General features: G+C 46.3%; 1 pseudogene; it reads right to left on the minus strand.

Annotated features, from left to right (window-relative positions):
• Positions 1-15661: 15661 nt before the first annotated feature.
• On the minus strand, positions 15662-17442 carry LOC127304050 (uncharacterized; annotated as a pseudogene).
• Positions 17443-20047: the final 2605 nt, after the last annotated feature.

A 20047-nucleotide genomic window follows, 5' to 3' on the forward strand; every position in this document is an offset into this window, starting at 1 on the left:
GGTGAGTTGCCGGTTCGTTTGAGCTTCTTGGCCCTCTTCCTAGTGCCCTGCATCGCCGCCGCGTCGCGCGTCCGCAAGCGCCGCCGCTTGGACTTGCCGTCGGGCAAGCGCCGGCGACCAATATCGGGCGGCGCCACCACCGTTAGACTTCCCGTGTCGCGTAGAGTCACACAGGCATCAACGCGCGCTCGTAGTTCGCCGGAGTCTCGCCGCCGTTGCCGATTTCCGCCGGTCACCGTTGCCCCTGGACATGAACACGATTTTGACCAGTCAAGCCACCGTGGCAGGTGAGATGGCCTGGACCCCACCAGTCATTGACTGTGGGTTTGTTCTGCCCGGGTACATTTAGCAATTCCGTTTTAAATTTAAATCCCCTAAAATTGCTGCAACTGCAAATGAATATAGAAAATTCAGTTTAAGTCAGAAAAATGTAAATAAGATATTAAAATTCTTAGAAAAGAAAACTCTATCCAATAAAAATATAAAATGAAATTTTTATTTTTAATAAAAATTCAATTATTTAATACTTGTTATTTAAGCCTTTAATTTTAATTCTAAATACAATTAAAATTCAGAAATCAAGAAAACATTTATAAAATAATTAAAACCAGTAAGCAAATAAAGAAAACTTGAAAACTCATTTTCTTTATTTGTTATCCTATTCAATTTCTATTAGTGGAAATTTAAACCCTAATTAGTAAATTATTTAAAAATAATAAAAAGCCAAATGGAATATTATTTTATTTTGAAGTTATTAATAACTTCAACTTTATTAATGAAGTTATTAACCTATGAACTAAATAGTAATTATGCAACCCTAGTTCCATATAGTAGAAAACTAGGAACTCATCATTTCATGTATAATCCTAAAACCCTAATGCCATTTAGACCCTAGTTCCATTAGTACATGTGAATCCTAAATTGTCCTAAACCTAAAACCCTAGGTTAGAACATGTGATCATGGTACCTACTTCCAAATCATAGAACCATAGTAGCAACTGAATACTTGTCTTGGCCACATAAAATGTAGAAGACCTATCACTAATATATGGGTATCCCATGTGTTCATCTTCATTAGACCAAAATAATCAAGTAGGGCCAACCAAGTGTAAACCCTAGATCCTATTACCAAATCCATCATCCTTATTCATGCCTATTTAGCATCACACCAATGTGATGAACCTTAGGGGCAACTATGCCAAATCTTGAGCATTACCTAACCATATTCCACTAAACCCTACTAGTGTTGGATACTTATCAACCATCCTATTTAGGAGCTAATTATTCCTTACTTAATAGAACCAACAGTAAAACCTAGACCACCTCAACCCTAATTGATATACTTCTTATTATTTAAGAAGTATGTTCTTCAAAAGTTATTCTTTTGAAGTAAATAAAGAATCATCATCAACCTTGCTTATAAGAACCTATAAACCCTAGGTAGCTATCACCAGCATGATGAACCCACCAGGATGACAACCATGTATAACTAATTGCTTAAGTTGCTTATACTTAAGTAAAACCATTCAAGCCTAGATGCTGATAAATCCAACCATTGGATTAGGATCCATCTACTACCTACTCCAGAAACCAATTAGAACCATAGAAAACCATAGAACCCCACAAACCTAATTATCATACTTGTTCTTTATATGAGGACATGTTCTTCAAAAGTTATTCTTTTGAATTATATAATAAATAATCATTAACCATGCCATACAGTACTAAAACTGACCACTGTTCTTTACTTGTTAACATTATGCCAATTATCATTCTTTGTGTGCTCAATTGATTACTATGCTTTATTATCTACCTATTTATAATACCAAGTAATCACACCTGAATAAGAACCTTGTTTGTGAATCACTCTAAAAGTGCAACACACCCTGAACTAATCATTACCACTCACTAATCCTAAATCATCGGGGTTAGGTCACGTTTAGAGCGATTGCATCTCATTCTTATGCATTACTGCATCTTTGCCAATCTTTTAAACATCGTCCTTACCGGACGATGATGCTATTTCAGAATTTGGAGTTATTGCTTATCGAAGACCTTGCCTGCATAATCTTGCAGTCAAGAAAGGCAAGTTCATCACTTGCTCATGTCATTTGAGTATCTTTATCAAATTACTTGCAAAGTACTATGATTATCACTATTGCATAAAAACCAAAACCACTATTTTCATAACTATGAATATGACTATGTGGTGGGCAATGGAACCATGGATTGTGTTGATATGGTGGAGGTTCCATTGCAAGGGTTATATCCATCTAGGATTAAACAACAAATATCGTCCAGTGATTCTTGTGCCGTAATACCCGTGTTAACCATAAGATCCGGAGTGGGATGGAGTAGTCAAAAGTGTTTCCACCTCTCGTTCATCAACGGATGCGCTTTACCGTAGACACTTGTATCTGTCGGGGGCGAGCGGTTGGCTGGGGAAGCCTTAAGTCCCCACGGCATTGTCCGTAGACACTTGTCGCCCGAGGAACAAGCGGTTGGCTGGGGAAGCCTTAAGTCCCCATGGTATTGCGGTCTAGGATGGGTTGCAGCTACCGGCGAAGGAGTTTGGTTCGATCCCAGACTGTCGTCGTGGTCGGGGTCCACCCGTAAGTGGGAATAATGGGACCGGCGAGGACCCATGGTCGGGGCATGCAACAAAGGGTGGGTGTTCGAGGTAGCGGAGGAACATGATTGGCTAGACCTTATACCGGGCCTCACACCATAGGAAGTGTGGACGGGGAAATTGCCCGGTTGGCACCAAGGTTAAGATCTCTTATGGGTAAAGCAACACACCTCTGCAGAGTGTAATGAATCGTGACCTGTCACTCCCTGTTCCGGGATATGGAACTGCGAACGCTGCCGGAAAGGAGCTCCATTAAGTTCTAGTAAACCGGTGAAGGCTGACGGACATAGTTCTTCTGAATAAAAGCAACCTTTTGAAGAAATGGTTATGAAAACTTGCATTGGTATTAGACTTTCTGGTATAATGCTGTAGCTAGTGCATTAAACACCTCTTTCCTATAATGAACTTGTTGAGTACGCTCGTACTCATCCCACTCTTAAATCCCCTGCTTAGATATGGAGGCATCGAAGGAGGATCTACAGTGCAACTCGAAGGTCGAGGAGTCAACAACTACTTCAAGAGACAGGACCCTGTCCGAGGAGTCAGATACCACATCCAACAACGAGAAAACCTAGTTTAGCCATAGAAGGGAACTAGCTTCCTAAACCTAGCTCCTACTTAGCTAGAATCTATTCTTAGACCTATAGCTAGTTAAATACTCTACAAATAGAGTCTGTGATAAGACTAGACTACGAGTCGTTCTTCTGGAGTTTATTTGCAGTTTTACCTCATTGTAAAGTCGGAGGCTGTAACAGAGTCAATGTTGTAATTCTATAGACATGCCTTGGACCCGCATATGTTTCTGTTGTACCACTCTGAGCGATATAATACTAGTGGAACGATGTTTCATTGGTGTTATATCAGACTTGCATACTACACCATGCAGTGGTATGCCGGGTCACCACACATGTATTCCGGCTAGGACTCTCCTTGTAAACCATAGATCCGTGCGCCTTTATAAGTCGGATCTCGGGAGCCCTAGAGGCACAACCACAACACATTGTAACAACGCGAGAGCGCCCAGATAATTCCAGATAAGCAGCAGTAGGCACTGTCATCATGCAGGTGTTTCGAAGCTGGGTAAATCGCGAACCACCGTCCCGAGGACTCTCCGCCCGATGGCCCCTACTTTTTATCCCCCTCGTGAGGATCCCTCATCCGAGGAACCGTCGAATAGGCAACGATAGTGGTTATAGGTGATTTTTCTAATGTGGAGGAAAGAGAATAAGGACGAGAGTGAGGGTGTAAAGTTCTAGACAATCCATAGGATTCTTAGGGACGACAATTTTATTGTTGTATGGATGGTATCTATAACTTGTACACATATAGTTATGGCTAAAATTAGACAACTTACAAACAGATTGTTGTACAGATTATCTATACCATTATCAATATAAGGCATATTGTAATATTAGAGACATCATTTATATAAATACCCTGATAAAGTTGAAACATGTTCTCATATGCATCCTTTTATCAACTGCACCTCTTATCCGATCTGAGTTGGAGAACCATGCAAATACAAAAAGATTATATATGAGATATCCATGCAAAAAGGAGATATTATAAGGAAACTGCTGGGCGTCCCCCGGGGGATCTGATTCCCCAGCCCCCGGGTTCCCAGCCGCCGGATCAACCATTTTGACGGTTAGATTTGCATGTAGCAAAAAAACATCACCGGCAGCAAAAAATCACCCCCGGCAGCAAATGACTGAAGCAAAAAACGGTTCGTTCACAAAAGAAAATAAAAAATCTGGGCTCGCCGGAGACCTCGCCGGAGACCACGTAGCAAAAAAATGTGCTACTGTAGCAAAAATAAAAATCGTCGACGGCCATCGGTAGTAGCAACGGCCGCGGCCGCATGTAGCAACGACGTCGATCTGATGTAGCAACGGAGTCGGACCAGATGGCGGCCGCATGTAGCAACGGCGGCGGACTGATGTAGCAACGCCTGCGAACTGTTGTAGCAATGCCGGCGAACTGATGTAGCAAGGGCGCCGACCGCATGTAGCAAAGTCGGCGGGCTGATGTAGCAACGGCCGCGGCTGCATGTAGGAACGCCGGCGGGCTGATGTAGCAACGGCCGCGGCTGCATGTAGAAACGCTGGCGGCCCGATGTAGCAAGGACGGTGGGCCGATGTAGCAACGGCTACTGCTGCATGTAGCATCAACGCCATCGACCGACGATGGCCCTTGCAACATCAGTGGCGGTCGGTTGAAGCTCCAGCCGCAGCTCCTTGAGGAGAGCGCGGCCGCCACGACCTCGCGTGCGAGGGAGGGGCGTGCTCGCCGTGGTGACTGCCTCCTCCGCAGCCGTTCCTCCCTCCGCCGCATCACCGCTGCACTCTGCGGTGGGATCTGAAGGCAGAGGCGGGGACGGCGGATCCGCCGAGTAGACCATAGCCACAGCTCACAGGTGACGTCGTGGGCGCCCTGAATCGCCGCTACCAGTAGGCTCTGTCTGCGGCGGCGAGAGGATGGGTGGGGCCTATGTGTACGTCAGATGGCGACGGATGCGCTCGGTGGGGAGAGGAGCGACGGAGGGGATTGGCGGGGGAGAGGAGAGGGGCGGGGCTCGACGAGGTACAGGAGCGGCGGCGGGGCTCAACAAGGGAGAGGAGCGGCGGCGGCGATGCTCCGTGGGTGAGAGGAGCAGCGCGCGGTCAGGAGCCGTCGGGTGAGACGATAAGTCTGAGATGAGTGGGCAGGAGCAGGACCGCAGGAGGAGTCGGGCGAGCCACACACGTCCGCACGATGGAAGCCATCGCACGGCCAGTCACCAGGAGGTTGCAGCACGCGTGAGCCCCCGGGGATTCTAATCATTTTCCATATTATAACTATCTATGAGTCGTTGATAAATAATCGCTCACATACCTCTACATGTGTATATCTCAACCTGCCAATTTATACAGATTATTCACCGAACAATTAAAATAAGATGATCCCATGCACGCTTAGACGCAAGGTGTTGATGCTCAGCACCAACCGTTGTGAGAACCCCAGCTAATTAGCAAGCGCATCGGTGTAGAATAAAGCTCCATACCGACCATTATTCCATGAGTTCTTCTGAAGAAAACTGTAGTCCTTGAGCATCTCAATTGCTAGCATTCTTTTCACGGAACTTTCAAGTGCAAATGTACCTAGCTAGCTATTCCAAATCTGTGCATAGAAAGCAATGCATTTGTCTAGCTTCTACCTGAAGCATTTCCTTTTCATGATTGAAACGATGTCGAGGATGGATATTGGTGCCACCAATTCTGCCGATGGATATTAAGTGCAAAACTTGTGCTGGGACAGAGCCTGCTTTTTCGACCGATGCCATGTCTGATCACGCCCTCGTGCTAGCTAATTCATTAATGCACCCAGACTAATCATATGTCCCATTATTCCATGAGTTCTTCCGAAGAAAACAGTAGTCCCTGGGCATCTCAATTGCTAGCATTCTTTTCAGGAAACTTTCAAGTGCAAATGTACCTAGCTAGCTAGTCCAAATCTGCGGATAGATCGCAATGCATTTTGTCTAGCTTCTACCTGAAGCACCCGTTTCATGATTGAAACGATGTCGATGATGGATCACACATTGGTGCCACTAATTCTGCCGATGGATATTAAGTGCCGAACTTGTGCTGGGACAGAGCCTGCTTTTTCGACCGATGCCATGTCTGATCACGCCCTCGTGCTAGCTAATTCATTAAGGCATCCAGACTAATCATATGTCCCATTATACATAAACCTTGTCAGTGATACGAAGAGCATATACACATTTTATATCCAAAATAATGTGTTCATCTCAGTTTCGTCGAAGCTACGAGTGGAAGCTGGCAGCTCGCGATCGCATCTTGAACTCTGACAACCAACAGCATCTCATCAGGGCTGGAATAATCTTCAATATGTATAGTCCGGGCGTGCCATGTACAGTATTTATGTGAATGCACGGCGCTGAGAGATTGAAGATCTTAGCCTTTGGGATGGGGATAACCATTCATGTCTACTCGTGGCGACGCATGTCTTAGCACAGCCTGTGGTTGTACGCACGCAAAAATATTTTAAACCAAACACGACTGGGCACGAACGTCCAGTCGTGGGACTAGGATGTGCCACATAATGTCATATTGGATCGATCATCATTTATGTATTGATTGCATGGGAATGTAGCAGAAGAGTAGAGACAACGATGGCTGATCTGTATGTTGGCACAGGATCAGGACCGGCTGGCCGCCCAGGAGAGTGACGGTGGTAGTGGTAACCTGATTAGTGACTTATCACGTCTCCAGCGCCCGGCTAATCCATTTCAAGCACAAAATATATTCGTTTTGTTTTATTTTGGTTGGCTCGTGGATAGAAGTGCAGTTCTATTCTCTTCTTTATCCGTTTGGGGCGGAGGCAAACCAGCGCGAGACCCATATGGTCCTCGATCATTGGACATTTGCTTATTATTGACATCCGAAAACGGCGTCAGAATATGTGCTCATTTAGGTTGGATTGGTAGCGTGAAAGTAGTCTTTGAAGAGTCGATTGTGGTCAGCTTCTGGATTACATTTGATATTACCCACATATGGCATCGTCAAGCCCTTGAATTGTGGCCTCTGCCTTTGTGCTAATGGATGAGGCTTGCCGTGGATATCATCCTTCGGTATTACTGTCCGACTCATAGTCCAACGATGTGTTGATCTTGCTCTTGTAGAAATACTCGATCAAGATATGGAGGTCGATCTACATATAACATGAGACAATGGTCATATAAATTTTAGTAGCCAATATCTATGCCGGTACAAATCGCCGATAGGACGAGTTTTCTACCTTAGTTTTTGGCTAGGCAAATGACCGAATAGGTCATGGGCGTCGCTGTTGGTGGGCTGGTCCAAGGCGATGGACGACAAAGTGGGCATGTGCAGGCGGCGGCATGTGTGCGTGCAAGGATGCCGACAACATGACGGTCATCCGGGGAGCTGCGGCCGAATTGGGTGGTACCGACAATGGCGAGGGATGGAGCACGCGACGACATCGTGTCAGGGTTATGACCCAAAAGGAGTGGCGGATTTTGGGTGTCAAGTGGCTTGTGTGCCATTGCCATTCGGGAAAGAGAAGAGGTGGCATGTGTAGGCGCGAGCACTGTCCGCCTCGACGTATTCCAAACCCATATTTAAACCGAAAATAGATAATGGGGTTTTTATGTCCTCTATCCGTACATACTGAAACAGATGGCTGCTGAAGATTCCACTTTATACCTACTTGTCTCGCACTCCGTTTCTCTTAACCTGTCATGCACCAGAAAAAAATAAGAGAGACGAGTGCCATGTACAAATGGCGGTTCACATGTGTTTTTGCTTAGAGCATCTCCACTCGTTGGCGCTCCCCACGTCCAAATCCGGCGAAATTTTCCTCCGGATTGGAGGAAAATTTGGTCCGGGGAGCGCCGAAGTTCCAGCCGTCCCCACGGCAGGACACCCCCAACTTCGCCATTTGACATATTTCAAACAAATTCGACATAAAATTTAACAAGTTCGGCAAACAAGATTCAAAAAATTGCTGAAACAAATTCGGCGAAAATCAGTACAGTGTTTAACAAGTGCTGAAACAAATGAAGCACACAATTTCACAAGTTTTGAAACAAATTAATAAAAACAGACTAGTTGGCGTCGGCGTTGGCGTTACCTCGGAGTGTCCATATGTGCTCCACCAGATCATCTTGCAGCTGTTGATGCATTGTAGAGTCTCGAATCTCCTGACGTATAGCAATGAAGGCGGCACATGATGTCAGCACCTGGTGATTATGCTGTGCAAGAGGACCCTCTCATATGGTGCTTCTTGCTCAGCCAGATGAACCGGATGTTTTCGCTCATTTTCAATAATCATATTGTGTAAGCACACACAACAGTTCATCACCTCCCACATCTGATCTTTGGACCAAGTAATAGCGGGGAACCGAACGACAGCAAATCTCTGCTGGAGAACACCAAATGCACGCTCGACGTTTTTTCGGCAAGCTTCTTGTTTCTTGACAAACTCGCAATGTTTGGGGGTGCCGGGTCTCGAGATAGTCTTCACAAATGTTGCCCACTTTGGATAGATACCGTCTGCAAGGTAGTATCCTTTGTTGTAGTGCCGACCATTGATCACATAGTTCACCGGGGGAGCATGACCCTCAACAAGATTGGAAAAGATCGGGAGCAGTTTAGGACGTTGATGTCATTGTTGGATCCAGGCATACCAAAGAAAGAGTGCCAAATCCAGAGATCATGGGTAGCCACTGCTTCAAGTATCACAGTGCAGCCTTTTTTGTGACCCTTGTACATTCCCTGCCACGCAAACGGACAATTCTTCCATTTCCAATGCATGCAGTCAATGCTTCCAAGCATCCCTGAAAAACCCATAGCTTCATTTGTTGCAAGGATCCTCTGAGTGTCTTCGACAGTGGGTGATCTCAAGTAAAAGTCCCCGAACACTGCTATGACGGCCCTGCAGAACCGGTAGAAACAATCAAGGGCGGTGGACTCCGCCATCCGAAGATAGTCATCTGCACCATCACCGGGAGCTCCATACGCCAGCATCCTCATAGCCACTGTGCACTTTTGCAGTGACGAAAATCCAACCAAGCCAGTGCAATCCGCCTTGCATCTGAAGTAGGGGTCAAAGTCTCGGATGGCATACATAATTTGCAGAAATAGCTTTCTGCTCATCCTGAAACGACGCCTGAAAACAGTCTCACCGTGCAATGGATTGTCGGCGAAGTAGTCGGCGTACAACATGCAGTAGCCCTCCATTCGCTGTCTCGGCTTGCACTTCCGGCGACCTGGTGCCGACCCACCACGTCAGACCTCCGGGGTTGCCACCCCGCCAAGGCACATGCTTGATAAGCAACTGATGATCATCATGTGCTCCTCGTCTTGGGCGGCGGCTACCATCTCTTCTCGCATAAGCTCGACGAACATCTGCTCCTCCTCTTCGTCCGAGTCCATGGCCGGCGAGGCAAATGGACGAACACCTGACGGGCGTGGTCGAGGCTAGCCGAGACGCGAACGACGAGGAGTAGGCCGTCGTCGAAAAACAGGCAGGCGGAGGAGCAAGCAGATAGGCCGTCATCGAAAGACGGCGGAATATAGGCAGGTGGGAAGGAGGGACGGCGGAATCTGGGCAACAAGCCGGCGGGGTGGTGCCGGCGGCGAGAGAGATACGAGGGGTGGGGGGATTTTGAGCGAGGTGGTGGTGGGGTTCGTGTGTCCAGTCGCCGACAGATCGGGCCCTTCCCCGCTTTTCACTCGTCCGGACTCCCCGATAGCTCCCCGGGGGACCGGGGATGGCGTGGGCTCGCCGGGTGGATGAAGGGCCAAATCCGGACGAAAACGAGGAAACCGGGGGCACGACTGAGCCGAATTTCACCGTCCGGATGGGAAAAATGTCGCTCGGGGGCCTCGTTGGGGAGACGAGTGGAGATGCTCTTAGGATTAGCTAACCGAACGTGCCGCTCGGTGCGGTTCACATGTGTTGGAATTGCGTGCGTCCTGCAAAGTTTGCATACTGTTGTTACAGACCACAGAATTGGAGCCAAAATGTTTGATCCATGCATAGTAAAACTGAAGTGGATCAGGTCAGTTGGTTGCATGGGTACTAGTAGGCCATGAGAGGAGTCGAAGGCGAGGCAGAGACGTCAATGGAGACGCAGACACCGGACGGTTCATGTACGGCCGGTCGGCCGGTTGGCCCATACGGCCATAAACCACGAACTCCTCAGCCGAGGGAGACGCGGACGGGGCAGCCAAAGGGAGCGGTTAACGAATCCGGCGGGCCACGGCCGAGCCTCAGCGGTAGGAGTGCACGGCGGGGAGGTGCACGAACGCGCGCACGACCGAGGACCACCGTGGCGAGAGGAGGTGGGTCGCGCGCCGCTTTCTAGGGCACATGCAGCCGCGAGAACGTGTTACCCATGTGCCGCGCTCCTTGGGTAGTTCGGCCTTTCCATCTTGGTTGTAGTCTTGTAGATAGAGTTAAAAATAGAGGAGAACCAGCATATGGTCATGTGGTTAGGATGGCAGTGCACCTCAGTCTAACAGAGTTAAACCTACTTTAGTGTCTTATTAAAGATGAAATACTTATTGTGTATGCGTTTACGTCTGTACTGTGTTTCACCAATAAAAAGTTAAGATTAAAGCGGTGACAAAACTGTGTGATGCCATATTTATTTTCATATTTTTTTCATACATAAAAATGAATTCAAAAATCCTGAAAGCAGAAACAAGACCAGATACGAACTAAATACGGTGTAGAAACGGAGCGATGTACGTGATTACCGTAACCAAGAGAAACTTTAAACAATGCAAAAAAAAAAATAGATATCTCAAGCACTCTCAAAGAAATAATAAACCTTTTTTACCTAATTTTACCGGGTTGCTCGATTTGAGTCATAGTGAAAGTGGTACTATATAGGGTTGATGCATTAGAAACATGTGGGAACCTAATACCTAAGGATATCCTTAATGCTCATACATCCTAAGTGAGAAAACCCATCAAAAAGTAACCGTATTGTTGGTTATTGTTTCTAAGTATGATTTAGAGTCGGCCGAAACGTTGTCCTAGTGTATGGATGATGCATGTAAAATGCATACATGAAATTTGTAGTTTATTGTATTAAAATCATTACTATTTTGCAACTTTATTATATTTATTAGTCTTAACTTACTAATAGTTGTGAAAAAAGCACAATTCTTGTTTTACACTTTGTTGTGTATAAGCAACACACAAATATGGAAGGAAACCGCTTATTATAGTGAAATTCGGAGTTTACTGGAATCTAACCTTGTAGAACAATTTTTAAGAATTTCCACTAAAACCCGGCATCCAATGGAAAAAGTCAAAACATGAAAGTTGTTGGAATTTTTTTGTCAATCATTCTAGGCATAAAATTCGTCCCAAACAATAAACCTAAAATCAAGCAAAATGAGAGAGGAGTCCAGAAGCAATTTTGGGTGTCCGAAAGATTGTGACGTGATTTACTCCAACTCCTAAACCACGACTTTACGGGTCATAAAGGACATAGAGGAGTCCTAGAAGGATCTAGAAGTGCAGAAAAGCCCTTGGATTAAAAGGGAATCCATCTCGCATGGTCTAGATTGCATCTCCGCCTCTATATATTGAGGGGAAACCCTACTTTTGGAGAAACCCACCTATTGTGATGAAAATACTTTCTTCCTTGAGATACATGTTCCTACTTTACTCACTTGTTTAACTTGCTTGCAATAGTTCACTTGTAGTATTTGCTTTCAGTGATCTACCGTTTCCTAGATAGAAGTAAAACAACCTCACACGCTCTAGTATTGCTTTGCACGAAAGCCATATAAGTGGATTATAGGGCTTTGGAGAATAGATGGTTTACCTTCAGCTCCTCGTGGGTTCGACACTCAAATATACTTATCGAATTGTACTACTGTTGTTCCCTGCACTTAGGGATTATCAATGGACGAGGTTAGTAGTATTCCGACCTTAGCCAAAACCTGCCAGGATGTGTTCTATACTTCCCGAGGCTGGAACTCTAGGTGACCATTGCTCAGAGGGTCCGCGCAACGCAGATAAAAATCATGTTAGGCAGATTTCTTTGAAGATTATAGAAGATTCATTTTGCTCCATCGAGGAAAAGGTTTTTCAGCACCATGTCCCCTAGCATTATTCACTACAAAAAGGTTTGAGATCTTCCCAACCCTTCTATGAATCTTGCATAATTTTTATGGAAGAAAGAGGAGACCCTGATCTACGGTTCCAACGAGACAAATTTGATTCCCCTTGATTTCCTCATAAATTTTGTCGCCCTTAGATTTTCAGGGAACTTTTTAATAGGTATTTGGACCACCGATCTATTAATAATCATTAAAATCAATACAAAAAGTTCAAAAATTAATAAAAATTATTAATAGGTCTTCGGACCCCCTAACGACGATTACAGACACTGGCTCAGGCAAAAGGCACGCCGCCACCCTCCCCCTCCATCACAGGAGTCGTGCAATTCTGGTCATAGTGGTTGTAGTAGAAAGACGAGAAGCCGTCGTTCTAAGGTCTCATAGGACCATTGCACTAGAGCATCAACCATTGCCTAAAATGAAAATTATAGCTAAAAAGAGCTTAGTCTCAAAGCATAGCAACAAACACGAATACCGACCGCATCCTAGAAGATCCATCAGACACACAACTCAACGCGCCCTCTACATGCGCAAGGTGCACTGCTAGAACAAGGATAAGGCGGGGATGCCCTTATTCTGACTTTAAGAATGTCACCGCCATCTCACCATGCTGAAAAAAACATGAAAAGTCATAAATCAAGAGGTTTCGCATGAGAGAGATTGGAGTTCGCCACACCTCTAAGGCCCAAAATGCCATCAGATGTGGGACAGACAGGTGGCCGCGTCGTCGGAGGGGACATATTCATCGATTCATCCGCCAGGTTGATATCTTTCATCTTTCACTAATCATGTAATGAAAAGCATTCGTTCTGTATACTGCGAACAATTATTTAAGTAATAGCTATTTCGTTGGCTGGTGATGTGGCACAATTACTACGACAATGTTGTTTCAAACAAAATATGCAATGCCATGCCAAGCTGGAGAAGGGCACTAAGCGAGGAAAAATATTGGATGCAACTACAAAATTGTCAGCCACTTTATACGCTTATGATGTGATCAATCCTATCAGTTGATTTTCCCATTTTCGGAAACACATAATCAAAATTACAGAAATTCTCATCGTCTTCCTCCTCTTTATTGCCCTGCCACTTTCTACAGATTATTCACTGAACAAACAAATTAAGATGCGTGTCCAATGCTTTATTTAATTAGGCGCAAGGTGCTGATGTTGTTTACCAACCGTTGTGAGAACCCCAGCTATTTGGCCAACGTCGTCAGAGTAGATAAGGCTCCACCAACGAAGCTTCCATGAGTTCTTCTGAAGAAACAGTATTCTTTGCATGAAACATTTACCTGCAAATGTACCTAGCGAGCAAATTCAAATATGTAGATAGATCGTGGTAATGCATCTGTCTAGCTTCTACCTGAAGCATTTCCTTTTCATGATTGAAACGATGCCGCAAGAATTGAGTTCGAAACGTGTGCTGGGACACGACATGATTTGGGACCGCTATCGATGCCATGTCCGATCACGCGCTCATGCTAATTAATAAAAGCGCCCCACTAATGATACTTCCTAGCTCAATTATACATAATCTTGCCAGTGATACGAAGCATGTATATTACAGTATTAATATACACATTGGCTTTCTGTAGAATGTGTTCCATCTCAGTTTCGTCGAAGGAGAGAGCAGCCAGCTCGCGATCGCATCTTGAGCTCTGACACTGAACACTATCTCATTCAGAAATCGAATACTGAGAGACTGAAGATCTCAGCCTTCGCGGCGGCATGGCGAAAACCATTCATGTATACTCGTGGCGACGCATGTCTTAGCAACACTGCCTGTGCGTGTATGTATATGCGAGTTCTTTAAGCCGAGCACGACTGGGCACGAACGGATGTGCCGCATGATTCCGCGCTGCGGAGCTGGATATTCCTTTCCTGAATTGAAGATGTCGATTTACATACATACATAATTCTGCAGAATATTATGAGTGTAGGCGCCAGTGTACAGTAGATCGACGATCATGTATTGCATGCAAATGCAGCACAAGATTCCAAGTGTAGACGTGTAGCGGGCGAAAGCGACGGTTGATCTATATGTTGGCACATGATCTGGACCGGCTGGCCGTGCGGTGGTAGCGCGTTAGTGTGCTACGAGTCGCCCTCTGTTTTTGTTAACTGCAAGCACCACTTAAACGATGGATGGCTAGCGCGCTCCCCCATGACTGGTAGGCCATCAGTACTGCAAGTCGGCCAGCCGGCCAGCCCCGACAGCAATAAACCACGAGTTAGCTCTTCAGTTCCCAACCGAGGTAGACACGGCCGGGGAAGCCAAAGGAGCTCCGCAGTCCAAAACAAACCTTTTTCTTTACCAATAGAACTTTGGCATTAACAGAAATAACGAACAGTATAAAGCACTTTAAGTAAAACGAAAATTACAACAAGATTCTTGAGAAGCCCTTCATCTTCAACCTCCATATCGTGTCGACGGCGCGCCGCCGCTGTCGCTCCTCCCTAAATCGGCCTGACATTGTTGGTTGCAGGAAGTCGCCGAACCGGTCAAAAAGATCACATCCATCCCAGAGACGAAAAAGAAGGAAGAACTACCGATGAAGCTCCTTGATGATCCGAAGAACCCCACGGCCAGACGAAATCCTCGAAGACCATACCACTCTCACAAGCCTCTCGACGGTACCGTCGAGATGGGGTTGATGCCAGGGAAACCTTATTGCACGAAACGCCGCCACTACCACCTAAATGCCGCCCCTACAAACCTTGACCCTAAAAACGAAGAATGAAGCCCTCAAAATAGAGAGCGGAGCCCTCCCACTGGCGAGGGGCGAGATCCACCGCGCCTCTATGGCCCAAAGGCCACAGAGACGAGGCGATCAGCGACGGCGCCGGCAGGAGGCACGAGCCAAGATCCAATCGCCTTGGTCTCCTAACGTTTGGCGACTCTCCGTCGCGATGGGCAACCACGGGCTATCTTCCCAAACAAACCTTGAACTCATAGGAAAAAAGCTAAGCGGAACCTCAGCTACAAATTTCTAGCCCTCGATCTGGCCGTACATACGTACGTGCCTGCTGCTTCTTCTCAGCATTGATCTGGCAGCCAGGCGCTGCTTATACATGCATGTATTATGCGTAGTAAGTATTTGTGGTAGCAGCTGTTTCCCGTGTAATACTATGTGATGAGATTAGTGGGTTTAGGTGGGCAGAACGGAGGCCGCCTAATCGGAAGGAATTAAACAACAGTTAGCCCGTGGTTAACCCGCACAAGTCAAGCAGAAACAACATGCTTATAATATATAGTATTAATTTCCAAACTGGAATTCAACAGGGGAATTAGAAAATAAAATTACTAAGTAGGAAAAGCTTTCTCGTTCTTTTTCTAGCAGCACAGATCACTGCAATGACTGCTAATATAGGCCAAAGCTGTGGTAATACAGCTTCTTCATATTCATGGTAGCCAGAAGTACAGTGCTGAGTGCTTTGCGAGTCACCAAAGCAGCTTTAAATATCTCCATAACCTGTTACAAAAATCAGTAAAACCTAGAATTAGCCGAACAGAAGCTGGCGAGTTTTATGATGTGAGGCGAGAGATGCATACAAATATAGACAAAAATAATTACCTGGGGTTTTGTGAGAGCAAGTTCTTTCTCCACGAGGTCCCTTTTTTGTATCTTGGCTTCACTAATAACTTGTAGAGTGCTTGCTAAGGACAGAGGAAGAACATGCAGATCATCAGTCACAATAAATTTCTGATGCCCATGCTTTACATATGCTTCTCCACTTTCACATTCTTCCTTTGGTGACTTCGGATCCATCTCACAAAGGTTCGTGGTTTTGACGATTTCTATACAATTTGCATAATAATATGGTTTACGATAATTTTTCCCGTGACAGTAGAGTAGGTAAGATTCGAAAATCCATAGGCCTTGAAGCACTTAAAGCAGGTTCCTATCTCTTCCTTATATGGAGATAGTTCTTCAACTTGTAGTATCTTACTAGCGCCGCAGCCGAAGAAAGGGGCTAACTTCGGGGACTGTAGAAAGCTCTGACATTCTGGTCCCAATAATCCTTTAACACTTCCACCGATGCTACTATAAACATTGTCAACGCACCCTTTTGATCCGCATTTCCCATACCTTTTCACAATGTATCCTAGCGGTATGCTCAGCAATCCAAAGAGAAGATCCACAAAATCTCCACCAACTTCAGCATACAATACCGACGAGTTGTCCTTGGTCTGAAGAACACTTATGTTGAGATTAATTGGTGTGTGTTCACCACCGTTATCTTGCTCATGATGCAAGTTCTCATGGAGCATATCTATGCCTGAATCATCATGCGCCATATCAACATTAAAATAGTGGCCAGTTAAAGGGTCGTTGGAAGTTAATGATCTCTTGAGCAGGCTAATTATCTGTAGCATATGGACAAAAATCATATAAATAGTAGTACTTTTGAAGGAAAAGCAGCATAATAATGAAAGTTCCAACATATATTAATCGAATAAAATAAGCTGGGATAGAAACCTTGTCTGAACTAAGTTGAATGGTCTTCTGCTCTATACTGGAGGGATCTTGCACTTCAAACTTGTCCAAAAGGGACAACATGAGAGAAGTTGACGCTGGTGCAACTTTCAAATCATCTGTGACGATGAACTTAATATCTCCTTTGACAAAAACTCCATCCTCCGAACCAGCACCAGCAGTCCTAGAAATAGAACCATATTCCGGTCTGTCCCCCGGGACTCGCGTCATCGATTTGCCACATCTGCAAACAGCACCAGGGACCGAGCTGTACGCGCAGTCGGCACGGGCGCAGCAGCTCGTGTCTCTGCACACATAGACCTCCCTGTGCTCGGTGTCGTCGACTCTGACCTTGAGTTGGCAGCACTGCTTTGCTGCGCCATTAATGGGCCTGAGAAGCATCGTCTTGCAGGCCTCTGTTCTGAAGAAGCCCGTGGGGAGCCTCTCCACGCTCTTGTAGAGCTCGTCGAGGCATCCGGCCTGAGACTCTTTGCCAAGTAGGCGAACGATGGTGCCGAGAGGTAGCGTGAGGAAGCCGAAGAGCACGTCGACGAACTCCTTGCCGGACTCCGCGAAGAGCACCCTACTCTTCTCCTTGTCCACGAAAACCTTCAACTCGATCGTCGGTTCTTCTGTGGTGGCCATGGTGGAGGTGATCCGGTGAAGTGAAGTGTCTGTGTTGCAGAATGCCGATCGTCTTGGGGCTTAAATGTGTTGTGCAGCCCAAACGGCGTGCCTTGCCAGCTTGCCGTGGGAAGTTCAGGAGCACTGGAAACCGAAACGGCAGATGGATCGCTCGGACTTCGAGCCAAGAGTTGGTTAGTACTTAATGTTCATCTCGATAGGGCCTGGCCGTCGGGCGGCAGCCGGCGGCGGTGTGGTGTGTGCACGCACGAGCGCGTACCACCGGAGTGCTTCCGCGGTGCAACCACGCCGCTTTTCGAAGCACGTGCGGTAGGACGTCTCAAACACGTACTCCCTCCATCCCGGTTCAGGCTACTCATAGTGGAGAGTAACATAAGGTGGTGTCATGCATAAGAGCATCTCCACTCGTCCCCCCGAGGAGGCCCCCGGCGAGCGTTTTTTCCATCCGGACGGCGGCCCGCCCGGGGCGGCGTCCCCGGTTCCTCGTTTCGTCCGGATTTGGGCCTAAATTCATCCGGCGATCCCACGCCCCGGCCCCGGAGCTCGGGGACTCCGGACGAGTGAAAAGCGGGGAAGGGCCCGATCTGTCGGTGACTCGACGCACGAACCCCACCGCCACGTCGCTCAAAATCTCCCCCACCCCTCGTATCTCTCTCGCCGCCGGCACCACCCCGCCGGCTTGTTGCCCAGATTGCGCCGCCACTCCTTCCCCACCTGCCTATATTCCGCCGTGTTTGGACGACGGCCTATCTGGCTGCTCTTCCGCCGGCCTGTTTTCCGGCCTATCTGGCTGCTCTTCCGAGGCAACGCCAACGCCGACGCCAACTAGTCTGTCTTAATTTGTTTGAAAAATTGTGAAATTTGTGTGCTTCATTTGTTTCAGCACTTGTTAAACATTGTACTGTTATCGCCGAATTTGTTTCAGCAATTTTCGTCCTCTTGTTTGCCCAACTTGTTAAATTTTATGTTGAATTTGTTTGAAATATGTCAAATGGTCGAGGTTGGGGGTTTCCTGCCGGGGGGGACGGCTGGAACTTCGGTGCTCCCCACGCCAAATCTTCATCCAATCCGGACGAAAATTTCGCCGGATTTGGGCGTGGGGAGCGCCAACGAGTGGGGATGCTCTAAGTTACTAGTCTATGTTACTATCTTCATAGTGGAAAGTAACTTAGAGATAGTATCATGCAAAGTCTCATTTATTAATTTGTAGACTCATTTTGTCTTGGGATGTGTGATGTTATGGTAACATAGCTAGTTACCACCTCAATCTCTTTCTTCATTTATTGTTATGCCATGTCACCAAAATACATTGGAGTGTGTGATGTTACTAGCTAAGTTACTCCCACTATGAGCAGTCTCATAGGGCCTAATCCGAAAAAACATTTGTCCCATAATACCTTTCCACTAAGACCTGCATGCATTTAATTAGAAGTAGTAACCCCTTCTAATTACTCTCTATCTTCTCTTTCTTCTTTTTAAACAACCATTGCATGCATGCGGGGGTGGAAACCGAACCAGTTTTTATGTGGGGCTGGGGTGCATGCGTATCCCTATTAATTATGGAGTACAGCTGATTGGAGAGAGATAAGAGCTGAGAAGATTTTTAGTGTACAATCAAATGCGTTATTGATCGCGGTGCAAATTCATGTGAGCCCTGTGAACTGGGACGGAGGGAGTACCATGCCACTTTGCCAGTTTGGCCACTCAATACTCATAGTTTTTCAATTTGAAGTTTGAAAGTGAGCAAAAACACCCTAGTTTTTAAGACTTGAATATCACACAAACGTTCGAAATCTCGAATGGTGGCAAGATGAGATTCTAGCTGACCATCCGGTGCAACAACGGCCATGATTGTTTCGAGAGAAAAATGTAACTTGCTAGGGCCACTGCGAAATTATCCTGGCAACTTATTGTTGTCGCCGCTAGTAGAGGCTACAACACGGATGTTTTCCGGTACAACTTTTCTACATTGTCCTCATAGCACATTACAGATACAACCCTAAAAAATAGAAAATTACATTGAACTCCAACATGGATATGACACCACTCATTGTTCAATGTTGCATTGCGTGTCATCTGACCGCTTATGGGCTGCATCTTTCGCAACACATGTTGCACCCACATGCCCTCTCTCTCCTCATGTCAGGAGTTGACTTACCACCAATAAGCTATTTTGGCTGCAACCGGGGAGAGGACGTCATTGAACCTTCGATGACCTCAAAAACAACATCAGGTAGCTGATGTGGAAGATTTAACAAGTCCAGGGCAAGGCACAAAGAAGAAAAATCGTCGGCGCAACATATACTGGGGAAACCAAAACACCGACGAACGCACCCGCTGGCTCGGGCCAAGCTCCCCGGCCGGAGATGTACACACCAGCAAGAAACAGATCAAAAGCCAAGCCCTTCCAGGGAACGCTAAGCGGGCCTCCGACCATGACGTAAAGGGAAGGCACATGGATGCCCCAAATCATGTGTACATCAACATCTTCATGATGCAAGGATGGAGAAGAAACTATCATCAGGAAAAGCTAGAGGCTTCGCGGTGAAATTAACCGACGAAACAAGCAAACACCCCAAGCCAATCTGCTTGAGACACCATGAGACAAAAGTTAAAGAAACAAGT

The sequence above is a fragment of the Lolium perenne genome, chromosome 5 (assembly GCF_019359855.2).
Source record: "Lolium perenne isolate Kyuss_39 chromosome 5, Kyuss_2.0, whole genome shotgun sequence".
In the NCBI taxonomy this organism is placed as follows: Eukaryota; Viridiplantae; Streptophyta; class Magnoliopsida; order Poales; family Poaceae; genus Lolium; species Lolium perenne.